The 19,690-nt window shown below is 43.4% G+C and overlaps 1 protein-coding gene and 1 non-coding gene across 2 annotated transcripts in view; one reads left to right on the top strand and one right to left on the bottom strand.

Annotated features, from left to right (window-relative positions):
* MYO16 (myosin XVI) overlaps positions 1 to 16,717 on the bottom strand; it is a 334,545-nt gene extending 317,828 nt beyond the window's left edge. Inside the window, exon 1 of the mRNA XM_072342368.1 lies at positions 16,556 to 16,717. The gene's annotated coding sequence lies outside the window, so the exon portion shown is untranslated. The remainder of the gene's footprint in view (positions 1 to 16,555) is intronic.
* A 2,368-nt stretch (positions 16,718 to 19,085) lies between these two features.
* Positions 19,086 to 19,158, top strand: TRNAV-AAC (transfer RNA valine (anticodon AAC)). The gene has a single exon. It is a non-coding gene; the product is annotated as a tRNA-Val (tRNA).
* Positions 19,159 to 19,690: the final 532 nt, after the last annotated feature.

The following is a 19,690-nucleotide window of genomic DNA, read 5'->3' as shown; positions in this document are numbered from 1 at the left end:
AATATTAGCCAAAAAGACTATTTTAAGTAGCCTCCAACTCTGAATTGCTAAGAATTGTGAATAATAAATGAATTCCAAGACTGGAGTACAGAAACACATAGAAGACTGATGGATGGTTACTAAAAACCCCTTTTATTTCCTGTCTCTGAAACATTTTTTTAATCCACTATTGCAAATCCATAAAGAAAACTTCACTATTTCCTATTTTAAGTATGCAGAAAAGGAAGATTTAGGAAATAGTGACTTAGAGAGGAGAACCAAATGAAGAATAGACAAGATTCTTCTTTCGTACACCCCGTTTTGTTTTCAAATTACTGTTTATAAGCATAGTGTTGTAAATCAGGCATAGGTGTTTAAGCCTTATACTGATAGCTTCCTTCTGCAGAAATCCTGCCAAATCTACTCCTTGCCAAAGGAATTTCTGCCTTGGGAAGTAATGTTAGTTGAAGTAATATGCACTTCCCCAGTCACTGATATGGAACTGATATTGGAACAGGCTGCCCAGGGAGGTTGTGGATGCCCCGTCCCTGGAGGTGTTCAAGAACAGGTTGGATGGGACTCTGGGCAACCTGATCTAGTAAAGGCGTATGTTTGGTGGCCCTGCTAGGCAGGGGGGTTGGAACTACATGATCCTTGAGGTCCCTTCCAACCCGGGTCGTTCTGTGATTCTGTGATCTGTTTTTAAGGAGATGCAACTGATCTCCTGATATCCTTCCAGTGGAGTCTGTCTGATGTGTGTTCCCCACATAAACAAGTTTCACAGAAAGTCCTTGCTATTTTAAAATCTTTGTCTCCATTTCTGAGAACTTCTCATTCCCCAAAAACATATGACCACAGTCCTGTCTTTAAGAACTCCTGTCTTTATACTACAAGCATACAGCACAGCTCTTTCTGCCAGTAAAACAACCTTTATTGAACTTGCTTTTAAACTAAACATAAGTTTTGGAAGTCTATAGGCAGGAAAACACACAGATTTAGTGTACTTCTACAGAGCTTCCAATTATATGTATTAGAGTAAAAAATGATAACCTACAGAAATGGTACTACAGTAAACAGACTTTTGAGATCATGCCTTTGCTTCTAGAAATTGGTACAACAGCATTTACACTGGAGCTAAATCAAATTACAGCAGAACAGTGTACTTCACTGTAATTTTGTTGACACTAATAGTATTTATCTTGCATCCAACGTGAGAATGAATGGCTTAATCCCATCATGAAAGGAATCCTGCCCAGTTTAAAGTGCTGGCCAGAAAGCCTGGAAGAAATGGAGAGAGCTGTCACTAGTAGCCAAAGCCAAACAAATCTGAGAGTTGTATCTGTTCAGTGTGTAATTGCTCACATGAATTTTGTTGATTCTTCTAGCACTGGCAGCACAAGGTCTCAGTAGAGCAGTAGTCTGAGTAGAGATATGAGATAATGGAAGGCGATTTTTGTGTACTCTATTGGGGGGAAATAGTGGACCAGGGAAAGATATGGCTATTAGAACATTAATGTCCACATTCTGGAATACTAATATCTGCATGAAAAGGAATAAACTTTACCTCAGTTGCAAAGGCACTGCTACAGAATTTAATTCTGCAGTTCATTCTATTTTTAATGGATTTTGCTTGCTATTTTCTATCGCATAGTAGGTTATGTAAAACAGTTCACATGGCAGTTTTGCAAAAATTAACAGCATTTACTATGTTTCAGTGCTTGCAATTAAACAGGGAACATTTCCACACCACTACAATATATGCTATTAAATGATATACTAAAGTCATCTTTGTGCTTAGAGAGGAGAATAACAAGGATACTGAAGATACCTTATTTAACAAGGGAAAGTCTTTGATTCTTTTGAATTACTTTAAATATACAATTATCTTTGTTAAGGAGGTTCTGAATAAATTATACCAGTTAATGTGTTTTTTAGAAGGATTCAATATTAGATATTCACAGACAATATAATAGAGTAAATCAAGATCAATACAATGTCCCTCAAAGGATTAATAATTAAGTCTTAGCTGCAATATGCACAAAAATAGCAGATTGCAGGAAAAATTCTGACTACGTAGCCAAGCTTCCCATTTGGTTTGAAAGCATTTGAGAAAACGCCTCAAAAGACAGACTGCAGATTAGGAGCTGTTGGAGAGGGTCCAAAGGAGGGCCACAAAGATGATCAGAGGGCTGGAGCATTCCCCCTATGAAGACAGGCTGAGGAAGCTGGGCTTGTTCAGCCTGGAGAAAAGAAGGCTGTGGGGTGACCGTGCTGCAGCCTTTCAGTACCTACAGGGAGCCTACAAACAGGAGGGGAGTCAGCTCTTTGAAAGGGTAGATAACAGCAGGATGGTTTTAAGTTGAAGGAGAGAAGATTTAGGTTGGATGTCAGGAGGAAGTTCTTTACTATGAGAGTGGTGAGGTGCTGGCACAGGCTGCCCAGAGAGGATGTGGATGCCCTGTCCCTGGAGGTGTTCAAGGCCAGGTTGGATGGGGCCCTTGGCAGCCTGGTCTAGTATTAAATGGGGAGGTTGGTGGCCCTGCCTGTGGTGGGGGGTGGGTTGGAGATTCACAACCCTTTAGGTCCCTTCCAGCCCAAGCCATTCTATGATTCTATGACTACATCAAGCAAAATGCATCGTTTTCCAAAATAATGTTTTAATGCCATACAGTAATGTCACACAAAGTTGATATATACATAATACTTCAAAAGGATAAAGGTGCATTAAACATACATAGTGCTTCTAATACTGTCTGAAAAGGAGTAAAAGGAAAAATCCATTTCAGTTCAGTATTTTCTTACCATAGACCATGAACCTTAAAATGTAATAGATATTCTTAATCTGAAAATTGTAGACAGAATCACAGAATTACAGAATCACAGAATTATAGGGGTTGGAAGGGACCTCTAGAGATCATTGAGTCCAACCCCCCTGCCAAAGCAGGCTCCCTACACCACGTCGCACAGGTAGGCATCCAGGCGGGTCTTGAATATCTCCAGAGAAGGAGACTCCACCACCCCCCTGGGCAGCCTGTTCCAGTGCTCCGTCACCCTCACCGTAAAGAAGTTCTTAAACTGTGAGACTTAGACTGTGGGATTTTACATTTATGTCTTGGTAGTCCATATATTATTGTGTAGATTATAGAGGCAAGTTGACTTTGGCTACCTGACAGATGCCCACCCAGCTGCTCCATCACTCCCACTCAACAGAGCAAGGAGGGAGAATAAGGCAGAAAACATCACAAGTCCAGATACAAAAAGACCTGTTACCATCACTGGCAAAACAGACTCAACTTAGGGAAACGTAATTTAATTCATGGCCAGTTTAGATGGAGCAGGATAGTGAGAAACAAAGACACATCTGAAACACCTTTCTCTCACCTCTCTATTCTTCCTAGGCCCAGCATCACTCCCCTTCAGTCACACCTCTTCTACTTCCCCTGCTGCCCCCCAAGCAGAGCAGGAAGATGGAGAACTGGCTTAACAGTTCCCCTCTGCTGCCCCTTCCTACTTGCACCGGCTACCAAAGCTGATTGAAACTCACTGTGTCCAGCATGGGGCAGACCCCCAGCCTCAACTCACAGATGCCACCCAGACAGCCCCTCTGCTACCAAACCTTGCCAACTACATCCAATGTAATTATGTGCTGACATACAGGTTGTTTAAATATAACATACCAGAGTATTCAACTCCTCAGCTTCCCAAAGTAAAGAGCAAACTGTAGCTGCTTGACTTTAAGAAAAAAAGATGAATTAAGTTCTTCCATGGAAAGCCTCCAAGGAAACTCCCAGTGTGACTGTGGACAGGTTTTCCCAGGTACAAGAAAATCCCCAAAATTCTAAAAATGACATAGAATTCCCCAAACTTTGATGTTAGCAGAGTTCATTCTAAGGCAGCCTAGCTCTGCCACCACCTCACCACTGCTTGAACACAGTACAGAACTGAACAGTTCAGCTGGAAGGGACTTTCAAAGATCACAGAGCTCAACTGCTTGACCACTTCAGGGCTAAACAGAAGTTCCAGCATGTTATTGAGGGTGTTGTCCAAATGTCTCTTGAGCAACAAGCACAGGGCATCTGCAGGAAGCTTGTTCCATTGACTGACCACCCTCCTGGCAAAGAAATGTTTCTCAGTGCCCAGTCTGACCCTGCCCTGGTGCAGCTTTGTGACATTTCCGCATGTCCTGCCATCAGTTCCCAGAAGCAGAGCAGAGCCCAGCACTTCCCTCTGCTTCTCCTCCTCAGTGAGCAATGAGGTCATGTGTTGGCCTCCTTCAGACTGTACAGCCCAGTGTCCTTAGCCTCTCCTCACAGGCTGTGCCTCCCAGCCCTTTTATGCCTACAGTCAGTACATAGACTGGAATAAAGGCCTTGAAGAAGCATTTTTATTTACATAGTAAACAAAATGCATATGAAATATAAAAATAGATTAACATATTCATTGTGGAGCTCTAAATTTGATACATAAATTCATTAGGGAAGCAATAAATGTGCTGTATAAATTAATTACTTTGCGGTTATCCTCATTAAATGCTACTTAATGAGTTAATAAGCTTGAAAAGCAATGACAAATTGCTAAAGTACATGTACTGGATTTTTCTTTTTTTCTTTTTTTTTTTTTTTTTTTAAAGCATCATATTAACAGAATGTTGCAGCTCTCGATACAAACTAATAAAATTCATGACAGCTGGTGATTTTATCTTATAAAATTCACTAACAGAATACAACCATACAGAATATGAACTCTAAACTCTGCACTTTCAACTGCAGAAGAGATTCTTGCTAAAGCTTAAGAACCACCTACTACTGAAAGAAAAACTTACTTGTATCACAGGATGAACTCCATGTTAGGCTCTGCTAAATCAAAATGGTCTGTACAGAGTGGCCTGTGTATGTGTGTAAGTAATACCATCTATCTGTTTCCAGAAAACCAGAATCGCTACAAAGAGCACAGTACCACTATCTGATAGAGCACATTCTCAGCTACAAAACACTATTTTTGAAGTTTCCCCCATTATATCTGCATTTTAACCAGCAATGAACAAGAGACTGCATGCCGCATTCATAGAAATCCGCACCAGAGAAAATAATCCACTGTTGCTGTCACCAGTGCTGAAACTCACCAGCCACCACCTCACTGCACTCACATCTACTGTCTGGTCTCTGTAAATGCTCAGCAAGAGTCAATGCATGTCAGTGGGTGCCATTCTTTTCTGCATGGAGGAATTCAATGTCACACCTTCGCTTCAGAGTCACTTCCAGGTCAGAAACCATTGTGTCAGACTGTCCCTCTGCTGCCATCTGTCACACAACAAAATACAACTGAATCATGGCAAGGAGGTTCAGCCTCTACTGCCATACCACCAACATCCGCCTCTGACATCATGAGCCAACATGGGAGGTATTACTTTCGGAGCAGCCTTTGTAGACATGCATATACAGGCACACAAAAATACATAGCAATGCTTGACAATTACATAAAAGCTTTCATGGCTTTAATGTCTGAGGATGACAAACACATAGTCACATTATCAGAGTTAGGAATTGAGAAGTTGCATCCCACGGTCTGAGCAACACCAGGGGAAGGCACATTCAGCACCAGTAAATGCTTCAGTTTCTGTGATGGAGTATAAGCATCCCAGAATTGACTGAGCTCTATCATTAGCAGTCTCTATGGGAGACTGAAATGGTGACCCTATTTGTCACATCACAGGTACAGACTGCTTATGCTTTCATCTTGTAGAGCACAAACCTAAAAGAGGTATTGGTTTATGTTACAATTTAAACACAGAAAAACCCACATAAGTATGTTTTCCACTTTCTCTCTTTCCATGCCATAATGTACACGAGAGAGGATGACATGCTGCACCCCAAGGTACATTAGTCATATTGATATTACAAATAACTTTACAGTAAAGTAAAATATAGCCCAAATGCATCTTAAATACCAGCCGCGTCAGTGCATTAACTAAGCATGGTTCAGTGAATGCATCAATATGCAGCTCTCTCACCTTCCCAGGACACACACAATTTGCTTTGAAACTACCAGCATAACCTTGAATAAAATATTTAAGGCAGTCTTTGACTATTTCAAGCTCAAATAATTCCTTAAAAAAGCTCAGGATATTAATCCAAATTTCCACACCCCTTAAACTGACTTTGTTAACTTCTTAAAACTAACTTACACCAACAAAATCTAACTCTCCTTTGCAGGAACATATTAAAACAAAATGGAAGTAGTTTCCAGCATCCTCCAGCACACCCAGTAAGATCTCCATATAAGCTAACAGCATGAGAACTCCTTTTAAATAAAATTCAGAAGAGGTTAGTTAAGCATCGAGGAACACTACTGTATTAATTTTGCATCACCTGAGTTGGTCTGCATTGCTACAACAGTAACATTTACTCCACCAATGAAAAAAAAAATAAAAATGTTTAAAAGTACGCAAGAAGGCACATGCTTATAGAGGACAGCTACCAGCAATTCTTTCTTTCAGATAAATAACCCCCGTAGCTACTGTTTCATCAAACCTTGAATTCTTTTAAAACCTAACTATTCTGCGAACATAACCACGACCATCAATCACACGGACTTTAGACATCTTCAATTGATTTTGGTCACTTAAGACTAACTCACACAGGATTTGAAAGCCACAACGCAGTTAAATGCCATCTCTAGGACTAGACCAAGACATCTTTTAAACAAATGAAGACATACTCATGTCCTCAACAGTTCTGTGCTGAGACTTGGCTAAGAAGACAGCTAATGAGAATAGCTTTTCTCTACTCAACACTGCTTAGAACACTGCAACAAATTGTCCCTAAGTAGTTTGTAAAGCAGGGAGAAGACACATTGTTTAATGGTGCTACTGGAAGAAGGAGGAGGAAGAAGAAAAAAAATCCTTGATCCCAGGCTGATTACTGAGATAACAGCAGTAAACGACACTAGAAAAGAAGTATTTAACAGGGAACAAGACTAACCATTTATCTCAGTTACTACTATATATTTTTCTTTTCTGATAGGCACTTTAACCTTCATTCATGCCCTAATTTTCAACAGTCATTCTAATACTCTGAAAGAATCATTCTGAAAAAGAATTTAAATGCTGTTTGAGGCAGAAAAGCCACAATCAGTCACTGCCTGCATTTTCAAAAAAAAAGAGGCAGGAGAGTCACAAAATGAAGGATGGGTGGTGTGGGCTGAGATTGGTTTTCTTTCTCTTTTCCTTTAATGCATCTTATCATATTATCTCACTTCTGAACCATTATGCCTGTGGGAGGGAAGAGGGAAAGGTCATCAGTAGCCAGTGGCAGCACCAGCTGGGAGCTCAAAATGGCACTTGCAGTTTTCAGCTGTCAGATGCTGCCTGAAATTTAACAAGTGCCAATAAGAAATGATCTGCAAGCAAATCTGTAGCTTTCTTTAAGCTAGCAAGGATAAATGAAGGGTTTTGAGAGCAATTTGAAGGCTATTATATTATTACACTTACACACAAAGTATTTCAATTTATTCAGTTCCAGCTGTTTCCAGGTTAGCACAACTCCCACCTACATCCCATGCTTAAGAACCAAAGCCGAGGTGCATTGTGTTATGCCTGATCTGCTCCCCACTAAAATTCCCTGATCCCTTTCCCCTCTGTTATTTTTTGTGAGTATGCATCATAAATAAATTGAGACCAAACAATATCGGTCATTTTAATGTACTGAGTGGGAATGTGAATTGCTCACATCTCCTGACAATTAAAGAATGCTGAAACAATACAAGGGAAAGCAACACAACTACACTAATGCTTTCTAGCCCCATCCACACAATGTTTTTGATCCAACCCCACACTTTTTATCTGTAACTGTACTTTTGGTGACCTAGACCTGCCTTTCCCTAGCAGCAAACTCCACCCATGTCTAAACCCAGCTGGAATTCACAGACATGCTCCCAGCCTATCAACGAGATGAAAAAAGGAAACGGCTCCCTTCACAGCTGCAAGTTCAGCAAATATACTGCAACAGCAGCCACAACATTGCTGCCCTTCTTTTGGAAGATGATCTGCTAATATTTAAACACAGACATGAAAAGACACTTGGGTCCACCCCTTAGCCACTCCCAAATGCCACTCTGTTTAAGAATACAAATAACCTTTCAGAATACACAAAGCTAGCCTACCAATGCCACGGGCCCCTTCCACCTCACACAAGATGTCCCCAGCCCCAACACAGAAAAGGACAGAGAATTAAATCATGAGCTAAGGAACGAATATTTACCATGAAGATGAATGGCGTGCTGTTTTCTAGTGTGTGTATGTTTCTGTGATTTCCAGACAAAGCGGTGCAAACAGCTCCAGCATACTGTCACAGCACACCAAAACAGAGAGACCACATCTGCCTCCCATGCCAGGTCATTGTTTCACAAAGGGCTGTGGCTGTGCCCATGCATGACTTGACATATCCACAAGCAATCTCAAAGGAGTAAGTGGCTTTATCCTGCAGACCAGCTTTATCCTTCCCTCCCTCTGTTCCCAGCTTGTCTTGGATGAGTAAATTCCTTCCCACTCATTGGCACTGAACTGACTTATCTAAAATCCTATGTATTTTATTTAAATCACAGTTTTTAAAACATTAAGATTAGCTAGTCTAATGACCCTTTACTATATACAGCAGAAATCCAGAAACTGAATTATTCTTAGCTAATAAAACTCCTCTGACTTAAATTATATTTGCTATCTCATTTGTCCCTGTGGACATGGCCTAATTTCCCCCTGTTCTTCTCACATTTGATAGGCATAAAGCTTTTGTGGGGCAAGGACTGTCATTTATTATACGTCTAAATGGGACCTATGCCACAGAAGCCTGAAGGCTTTGAAATTTTACTATAATGAGGATGTTTGACTGCTCTTTCTAGTGGATAAGACTTGCAGTAGCTGTATTCTAAACTAATAAGGAGAAAGTTTGAAAGTAGTATTCTCCATTCTTGGAAAACTGTATAACAAAAATAGCAGAAATAACAGAAATAGAAAGCCTAGATAAGAGTTACACTAACAAATGAGCACACCATTCAACCTATTAACCTATAAAAACTAAGTCTCTGGGGATGGAAGTTGCCACAAACCAGCTTGGCTTCCTCGGCCTTTATTCACCAGGATGGGATCTCCCACCCTGATGAACAGCCTACTGTACACTAGAGCACTCTACAACTCCTGTGTGTGTTTGTGTCAATATTTCCATTCACAAGAGGCCAAAGATTAAAATCTATAATTGTAAAAAAAAAAATACAAATAATAATAATAAAAAATCATTAAATCCAAAGTCTCACTTGATACAGAATTGAAATCACTGATGTTGTCACCATCCCCTGGCCCCTCTGAGCAGTAAGCTAGAGCCACCATTGGGCTCTTCACTAGAAGTGCTCGCACCAAAATCCAGTTAGGTTTGATGCTTGGGAGCACTTCCAAGTTCTCTCTATCACAGGCATGAGGAGGCAGTTAAGGGCAGAAGACCTCCCAGGAGAGTGCTAGAGAAATGTCACAAGCAGAGGAAGCCGGAGACTTGGCAGGGCCTTTATCCATACTGTTTGTCCAGAGCAGGCCTTGCAGCAAATCAGACAGCCAACAATGGCTTTCCCTCCCCCCCATCCCTCTTCAGAAGGAACTACTTTACTATCTCTAGTAGGGATACTGAATTAATTAGCATATGTGCACTGCAAACAATCAGGAAACTTGAACCTGGTACTAAATGAAAACCAAAGTATTTGACATTAAAACATTCAGTGTGAAAGAGTGAAAGGGGTCGAGAAAGTACTGAGCCACTTGATGTCCAAAAGCAGTGTCGGTGGTAGGAAGTGGAAGCAGAGAAGAGTAGCCTGCAGTGTTTTTTGTATCCCTTTCTTTCTGTGGCTGTGCTGGCACAGAGGGATGTAGACTAGCATGTCCTGCTGGGAAAGGAAGAGATGTGACAGGACTGAGGAATCGGCAGTGCAGGGCAGGATCTCACACTCTGAAGAGATTCCTACTGCTTTCTCTCTAAATGTACATCCACACTCAAGCATTCCCCAGGCACAAAGCTGGAAAGTGAACCCTTTTGTTATACAAAGACAAACAAGCAAAAGATTAGTTTAAAAGCTTGCTACAACTGTTGAAGACAAATAACAAGCTTTTACACTTAATTGCTTCATCATTCCAATAAGGGAATAAGGTATTCTTGGCCTAAGAGCTTGTTTGTTTCTTTTTCAGCTACATCAACTAAATTAATAAACAGATCTCTCTCTGTAGACCTTATTTATAGTATATTACTCCAGACTGGTTACAAAGCTCCCCAACTCTAAACACACTAATACCTAGCATTTAAAGAAACCAAATTATTAGGATTTAGTTCAGCAAAGCATGCACTGCCTTCCAGACCTAAGAATTTGTCACATTCATGAATCTCTGACAAGAGCAAGCCAACTTACCAAAAGCAAGAGAACACCTGAGAAACCACCTATGGAAGCAAAACTTCTATGAACACCTACTCGATGGCCAGGATATCTTTTGCTAGGTTCTCTGTCCATCTGAACCAGACATCATAGACTAGCTGGTAGCAAGCTATAAGGACAGCTTTATCCTTCTAAGGCCACAGTACATTTTATATCAGGCTTACAGCTGCTCCAAGTTGCACCTTTCTATCTATATATAAAAAAGCTGCCTTGGCTGCTGTAAACTATGAGAGCCCGTGGCCAGTACATCCTGATTACACCCTGAGTTCTTCTCACACTTCGAAGGCCAAAGATAACTGTGGTAGAAAGCAATTTGAGAATGTCTCTTCCACTAGTTATATCTGAGTAGAATCTGATCCCATAAATGAGAGTTCAAAAGCCAGTCATTTGGGTTGTGGTGACTGACTGTATTAAGTTTCTGTAAACGTTTGTCTCGTGTCTTTACCACTATGTAAAAATAGAACAAATATTACTATTTCCTTTTAGACATTACATACAGAACATTGTCATAGAAATAAAGCTCTCTATAAACATTGGAAATTAGTGGTTCTTGTTTCCTTAAGGGTATATTTTCCATAAAATATCTCGCTCTAGTGCTAATTACAAAATTAGCAAGAAGCTTACGAGTAATTAGATTGGGGTGTTAAATCACTAATGTTCCTTAAATAAAACTCCTAATTAGAACACAGCACACATATCTACAAGCTAGATCTGACAAACTACCCAAACTGTCCTTTTTTGCTAACACCCTGGGCACCACAAGGGAAAGGAAAGGCACCCACAGTACCCCATTCATTTGACTCACTCAGGTACAGGCAAGAACTCCTTTGCACACCCACTATGGCTCCAAAGCAGACAGACATGGCAGACAGCATCGTGGCCATACACTCACATACCAGAGGGTCATTCGTCTCCGTCTTTCAATCACTTAAGAAGCCTGGGTTCTTGCTCTTACTGAGTTTCCATGATGGCATTTAGTTGCTGATACTATAAAAACATAGAACTATCAACACTACCTGGTCCTCCCTCCTCCTCCACGGTATTTCTCAGACTAAGATAAATCTAGTAGGATAAATGTTTTTTTTTATTACATCTAATAAAGCAGCACTTGATACAAAGGCATCTCACTTGAGAATTGATCCCCAGTTAACTACCACAATACAAACAGCAACCCTTGTAACTTCTTTACAGTCTATTTAGCTGAGACATATTTAAGTGTTTCCAAAAAAAAAAGCACCTATATTGACATTCCACACATCCTGTAGACAGTCTTTCCAAACATTCTACATCTTTTTCTAGTCTCAAATGAAATCATTTATGATCACAGAAATGCAGATGCACAGACTTCTTTTTTTTAGGATATCGGGAAGAAAAAAACCTGTTCATTAAAAAAAAAAAAGCTCTTCACCAATTTATTTCCCATTCACTTAACATCGCTGCATGTGACAAATGAGCTTCTGATTCTATTGAACATTTCGCTCCTACTTTGACATCGACCATCATAAAACTAATTGTGTCTTCTGAACCATAAGCAGTACCTGTCACCTGCATTTCGCTATCCAATGTTGTACTAATTGCAACATACAGGTGTAAGGAACCCTTGCATCACACTTCTGGGACAGAGGGAGCTTCCAGTATCACCCTAGGACTGAAGTCATGCTGCTCAACCACTCTGGGGCAGATTTCCGAGCAGCCACTCCTCAGTGCCAGATGCATCCACGTGCCAAAGGCATCTGTGCCACAGGCACCCAGCCAATGTCACTGCAGGAGAAAACAATGCTTGAAGTGAGGTGTGGAGCAGCTTCAAAACTAGATACCTGTCAGCTGCTAAAAATCAAGCTGTTTTTCAGAAAGATATGTATTTCCTCTTTCTCTCACCAGCTCCAATGAGAGCAGCTCAAAACCACCTGAAAAATCAGCCTGGTCACCACAGTGCCTATATGAAAGTCAACACCAGTGTCAGCCCCACACTGCTCTTCCCTCTTTCTGAGGCCACCGAAGCTCTGATTTGACATCACCACTGTACATATGCAATTCCAGAAAGGGACAAGCCAGAGTCAGAATAGCTGGAAACAAGCAGCTACCTCCCTCTGCACAGCCCAGATCTCCCAGTTATTCCAACCACTGTGAAGATATTTACCTATGAGGCCACATGCTTAGGATCTCTTTCCTAAGTTTACAATTTAACGTCTCTTTGTGTTTAACACTACCGCAATTAGCCCAGCAAAAACTGATTATTTGCCACATCCACTAGAAACAAACCATGATTGTACCCTTCCCTAAGAACTCATACAGCACAGAAGATTGCCGATTGCTTTAAACGTTACCCTTCTCCTGCTGCAACTTCCAGCAACCTCAATTATTTTCTGCTCAGCCCCATCTACTCAAATATTCATTAAGACTGGAGATGACCAGAGATATTCGGCCTGAAGCAGGGCGCTTCCTCAGAAAGTGCAAGTTCTGCTGACACAAAAGCACAGTAACACAATGGCCACATCTGAGCTAAATCACTTGGTAGCTGAAACAAAGGTTCGCCACAAGCAAAATCTGAATCCTGGTCCTGCACAGCTTCCTAAGGCTGTTTTAAGCACTGGAATAGGCTTCCTAGGGAGGTGGCTGAGTCACCATCCCTGGATGGTGTTTATAAACCATTTGGATGTGGTGCTCAGGGACATGATTTAGCAGAGGGTTGTTGTTAGAGTTAGGGTAGTATGGTGATGTTGTGGTTGGACTCAATGATCTTTAAGGTCTTTTCCAACCTGAGTGATTCGATGATTCTGTGATTCTATGGTTTTTCCAGCCCCAAGAGGAGCTACAACCTCTAAAGGCACACCACAGACCTTTCCGAGGTCTCAAATATCCCAGGGAAGAGAATACTACAAAGACAGGTCATATTTATGTTAACAGTTCCATGCAGTAGGGGTAGCAGCATCTTACAGTGAAACATTTGGGGAGAAGGAGCAAAAATCAAAATGCATAACCAAACCACTTCTGTACATACTATAAGAGTGGCCATGAATCAGAGCACAATATATTACAAATTACTTGACAAAAAGGCTGTACCAGTAGCAATATATACATAACATATACATTGCTGGGGATGTTTCTGTTTTTTGTTGCTTTTTTTTTTTTTCTTCTTTTTATTGCTGTGACATATCTCTAAGGAGCTAAATGAATTAATAGCTAGACTTGGCTGCACATGAAACACACACACTTTAGGGAAAATTAAGAGATCTAAGTGCAAGGGCTAGAGTTAACACTGCTTGCCAGGAATGTTTTTGCACTGTATTGATAATTTTATGTCTTCCCCTCCCCCTTCAGGAAGATGCAACAAACTGTACTTCATGTGAAACTGGCAGAGTCTTAAGCCAGCAGGCCTGGCCCATAAAATGGCAAGTGTCTCCAGCAGCTGTTGTTGTTGACAACATGTGACAACATGGTATTTCCAGATACCATCAACAGCATCGCCAGTTATTGCTAATTTCGTGCAGGATTACAACGTTGTCCTCTGTTCATTAGCTACAATTATCTTGGTAACAGTAGTAGAACGAAGATGAAGCTGAAAAAACACAGAACATGCAAGTGAGGTTGGTTTGCTAGGCTACCATCTGGGAGACAGTACCGAGCCAAGATGCAGCTTAACCTGAGATGCAGACCAAGAGCTTTGGGGCTGCACTGACTTCTTCACTAATTTTAAGGCAAACGAGAAATTTTCCACGTTGTACAATTCCCTAAAAACTGCAAAGCAAAAATGCTCACAAACACCTGGATAAAAGGATGGTTCACATTTGAAAAACATTTCCTGCTGTATCTTGCAATTAAACAAAAATCTGTGGCGCGCATCTGTTCGAACCGGGTTTTTAAGCACATTTTCTATGAAACAACCAATCGAGTCATACTCTGAAACAACCTGTTGTCTGGACAACCAGGTGAGACTGAAGAGGCCCACGTTCAGATCTGTAATCCATCTCGTTAGTGTCCTGCTTCTTACAGGCATTCATGATCGTTTTGTCAGTTTCCACATCAAAACTCTGAAATCATTCCCCTCCAAGAGTTAAAATGCGGCTGAAGCTGTCATTCAGTCCAAAATGTTTTAAGACGGCTTTAACCTAGATGGTTATTTTCCTTGGTATGACACCCTAAGCATGGTATTTTATAGATACTTTCAAGCAGAGATCTGAATTTAGCACTCAAATGTTGTTTTACAGGAGTGCTTGCCAAGTGCTTTTCATCTCATTATGCTGGTTTGAAATAATGGTACTACTTAAAGTAACATCATGCTAGCATAAAACGCAAGACTGATTTCAAAGCAGCACAATAAACCACTGTTCCATGATGGTCAGTTGCCTCAACCAACATTACAAATTCCAAACCACTTAAAGCTCTGTTTAATTCCTACTGTACAACTTTAAAATATACTATGCCCAAGGCACGTTTACGGAAATCAATTTGTATGCTACACCCAGCTGGAAGTATTTTGATCTTTCAATTAGAAGATTTTGATCATTTCTCACTTTCTGCATTAAACACATGTTCTGCGTACTGTACTTCAAACATCATTGCTAATGCTTGCTACGTTAATCGATAATCAAGAAAGACTGAGCTCACAGCAAACAAACATTATAACAGACAGAACATACAAAGCCAGTTACAACCTGGAAACTTTCAGTTCTGGTCTGACCTGTGTAACACCAGACAAATAGCTCCCCCTCCATTCCCTCCTCTTACAAATTGCTTGCTGTACCTATGTCATCCCTTCAGGCCAAGGACCGGCTTTTTCTTTGTATAATGTGATTTACAGCTGGGATTGAATGCTACTGTAACACAAAATCACTTTAACAGTTCAGAGCTCTGCTCCACCAATCACCCTAATCCCAGCCTTTACTGGTGCTGTTAATGGCATCCCTGCTGCTCCCCAACAATAGGCCAGCCAAGAGAACTTGTCCCATCCCTCTGAACCTTCTGTACATATGCACGTTTTTCTTCCCCCTCGGGCCACATCTCACACACTGGCAACGAAGTCTAAACTTTTTCTATACTCAACAAAAGGTGATGGTTTTTCATCCAAAATAAACATTCCTCAAGTAAAGTACTGCCTAAAAGGTTGCTGCATCAGCACTGCCTGCTCCATTTTGGTTTAAAATACTGATGACAATGACTGTAGCCAGTACAACTCTTGGAGAAGCAGTGCTCAAGAGAAGAGTGTGGTGTCATAAAGATGAGGGAGCAGAAGAAAAGGGACCAAGGTCCACCTTGAGCTTCCACTCAGAACCCAGCCCTGGCTGGAGCCCCGGGCTGTGGACTCACTCACCCTTGCCTGCTGCGGGGGCAGATACTGGGCTTGGCAGCACAGGTTTTCCACTTAGAACAAGAAGTCCAAAAGTTTCCCACAGCAAGAAAGTTCACAGCATAAACATATAAATCACATCATCTTCCCCTTCTTCCCGGATGACTCTAACACGGCATCTTCCAGAGGGAAGGAGGACAGGACTATTTACCCCTAACGCAGCCCCCCCATAGCAGCACTCCCCACACCTTCATGACAGGACTCCAAGGGCTTGCAGTCCCAGTCCCCACTGACCGCAGCCGGACCGAGGTACCCCAGCCCGGCACGGGACCCACCTGGTGGAAGAGAGCCCGGCACCCAGCACTACCCCTTAACTCCCATCGGAAGGCACTCTTCCTCAAAACGCTGCGATGGAACCGACTGACACTACAGACGAAAATCGATGTTTATGAGGAAACCCCCACCCCGCCCCGCTGCCCGTCGGCCCCGACGTTATTCGGGAGCGCTCCTCCGGCCCGGCACCCCTCATCCCCCGCCCGCACCGGGGCAGGGCTGGCGCCGGACTGCCGGGACGCGGGCACAGTAGATAAATACGAATAAATAAACGTGAAAGGAATGTTTTTTGTTTTTTTGTTTTTTTTTAATGGGGGAGTGAGGCCGGAGGGAAGAGAGAGAAAAAAAAATAATAAATATATATATATATGATTAAAAAAAAAAAAAGGAGAAATAAAAGAGCATCCACAAACCAACCACACTCGCGCAAAACCACCTCCCGAGCCTTGCTTCCTTCAGCCTCCTTCACTGGGGCCCCAGCCCAGCACTCACCTCGGGTAGAAGCAGCCGAGACACAGCCACCTATCCGCCGGCAGCAATTCCACTTTCTCTCCGGGTCTTTCTTTGCGACACGCTACACCCAACCGCTCCCGTGCCCTCTCCGGGCTGCCGCTCGCCGCCGCCTCCCCGCGGTGCTCGGCCACGGGAGCGGACGGGGGCGGCCCCCCAGCGCCCCGCCCCGGTACCTGCCCGGATCCCCCCCGCCCCTCCAAGCCGTATTACTCTCTGTGCTCGGAATGAAACTGACCCCGCGTGTCGCGTCTCCGTATTTTTTTCTTATTAGATTATTTTTCCCAAGTTCATTGTCTGCCGGTCTCCGTTAGCACGCTGCCTGAGGGAGGGGGGCAGGGAGGCTGTTTAGGTTGGAGGAGCCCCGATGGAGTTGAACGCAACAAAGAGCCGCTCGGATTCCCCGCTGGCACGTAACACCCAACAAAAGGGAAACGCTGAGAATGTCCTAATTATCGCCCCGTGTGATGGACGCAACAACAACACTTGGTACGACGTTTGGAGTTTGACGATAAATGGCAGCTTGGATGCGTCTCTTTCTGCCCCGGTGCTGTAAGCAGCTCGCTCACGCCCTGCTGCTTGCATGCTGTGTATGCTGGCACCAGGGGCAGAAAGCTTGCGAACAGCATAAAGGCAGCGCAGCCACGAGTCCCTGAAGACGGAGCAGCCTTTTGCTGGCTGATGGAATGGTGAAACTGGTGTGAAGGTACATCACCCACAGGTGAGAGCCCTGCTTAACTCCTGGCTACAGTACCTATGCATCTATGCAGCAGCCATTTTCCAGGGTTACCTAAAGCCCACGCATAAGTTTTCTCCTCATTGATCATAAACGGTGCTCACAGGGTGATGGCACACCTGGAGCTGGGCAGTGTGAGCACCCTGTCTCCGTGTGAAGCTCAGCTGTGACTCCACCTCCAGATTCACTCGAGCTTTGTAGAGAAAGAAGCCTGAGGTTCTGGTCACACACCTGACCAAAGCTTTAGCTTCACATGGAATCAGAATCACACAGAATCACAGAATTACCTGGGTTGGAAGGGACCTCAAGGATCATGAAGTTCCAACCCCCCTGCCTGGCAGGGCCACCAAACTTCCAGATTTACTAGATCAGGTTGCCCAGGGCCCCATCCAACCTGGCCTTGAAATGTTAGGGCCCCACCACCTGAATATTTAATCTCCCTGTAGCTCAGTTAAACACACAGTCTACATGAATGCTTATGGGAGCAGAGTGCTCTGCCCTGTGCGTGGGAGTTGGAGGCACTGTGCAGCAGGAGCCAAGGGGCTATGAGGGCTGATGGAAGGAAAAAGGAGAGCCCAGTTCTGGGCTGGGTTCTGGGATGCTCAGTTAGGAAGTATGCTTCCAGGACAGTCCCTGTGTTGGTGATGTTCATTACAGGCAGCAGATTAGAGACCCACATGCAGCTGGATGTTCTGGATGGTGTCCTCTGGCTCCTTGACAGTATCCTTGACAGGCTTCCTTTGGCCTAACAGGCCTCAGTGGGACTTGGAACCGCAACAAAACATAGAACAGAATAGAATCAGGGAATTTTTAAGGTTGGAAAAGACCACTAGGATCACCCAGTCCAACCATCAGCCCACCCCCACCATGTCCACTGCCCACGTCCCTCAGTGCCATGGTGCACAGGGTTCTTGAACACCTCCAGGGATGATGACTGCACCACCTCCATGGGCAGCCTGTGCCACTGCAGCACCACGACTTCTGAGAAGATATTTTTCCTAATATCCAGCTTGAACCTCCCTGACACAACTCAAGACCATTTCATCTTTTCCTGTCTCTGGAGCTTCCCCAAAGAACAGACTGAAATCTTGGGAGGGGGGAGATGAGAAAGGCCTGCGGTGGCTTTATGGCTTGTTGGGAAAACACTCTAAACAATCAGCTGCTATGCAAATGGCAGGTAACTTCCTTCCTGTGCTTGATAAGCAACTTTCAGGCATAAGACCTGTCATTTCCTATTGATTTCCTCTCAGTCCAGAAAGACTGATGCCTTGGTGGAAAGGATCTCCTGGCAGCTTTTTGTGGTGCCTCTTTCTTTGGGCTGCCCAAGAAATGTAGGCTTTCGCTTTGATGTCACCTTCCCTGCTGTAGGGACTGGACATCTAAAACGGAAACAAAGCAGTTGCTGTATAAGGTGTCCAAGATCATGCACACCACCTCCATGTCTCCTTTAGTTCATTTTACTTTGACAGTACCCTGCCTGACCCATTAGATTACCGCTTCAAAGCAGCCATATCAAGCCAAACAGAAATTGCTCTATGTGTTCCCGCAGAGACCACACAGCAGAGAGCTGACTTGCCGCTGTCACAAAGGGCTTGGAGCTGCCTGCTGTCCTAAAGGCGGCAGTCCTACCCCGATACTTCCCCTGTTGGAGCCAAAGGTGGAGCAAACCTGATAGAAAACCAATATCTTTTCATGGGCAGTTTATCTTCTAGGACAGAGTCTGAGCATCAGCACAGAGCCTGCCGCTGGGGCTGAGGCAGGCACTGTCTGCACGGCGTTTCCGTAGTGTAGTGGTTATCACGTTCGCCTAACACGCGAAAGGTCCCTGGTTCGAAACCAGGCGGAAACATTGTTTTACCCTCAAGTGTAAAGTGTTGTGCAAAGTGTTGTGGTTTGAGCCTAGATGGACAAGCATTCAGGACTGGGTCTCCCGGCAAAAGAAGAGTGTGGAGCTGCAGGAGCTGGCCTAGAGGAGAGCCATGAAGAAGATCAGAGGGTTGGAGCGCCTCTTCTATGAAGACAGGCAACGCAGCTGCCCAGAGAACCTGTGGTGCCCCATCCCTGGAAGGGCTCAAGGCCAGATTGGATGGAGCCCTGGGCAGCCTGAGCTGGTGGGGGGCAGCCCTGCCCATGGTAGGGGGTGGGGCTGGGTGGGCTGTGAGGTCCGTTCCAGCCTAAACCGTGCTGTGATTCTATGGTTCCATGAAACGCATACTCCTTCTTTCATTTATAGTTATTAATCTAAATTACTATCATAACCTGCAAAGAAATTACTGCTGCCTGCCACTCCCTTGGAGCGATTCCCTTGGAGCATGTCATTATACATCTTTTCTGAATCAGAAGGAATTTGAAAGTATTTTGAGCTGTCAGTCAGCTCCTTT

The sequence above is a fragment of the Excalfactoria chinensis genome, chromosome 1 (assembly GCF_039878825.1).
Source record: "Excalfactoria chinensis isolate bCotChi1 chromosome 1, bCotChi1.hap2, whole genome shotgun sequence".
Taxonomy (NCBI): domain Eukaryota; kingdom Metazoa; phylum Chordata; class Aves; order Galliformes; family Phasianidae; genus Excalfactoria; species Excalfactoria chinensis.
Note: the sequence above shows the minus strand (reverse complement) of the source record. Positions and strands in the feature narration are given on the sequence as shown.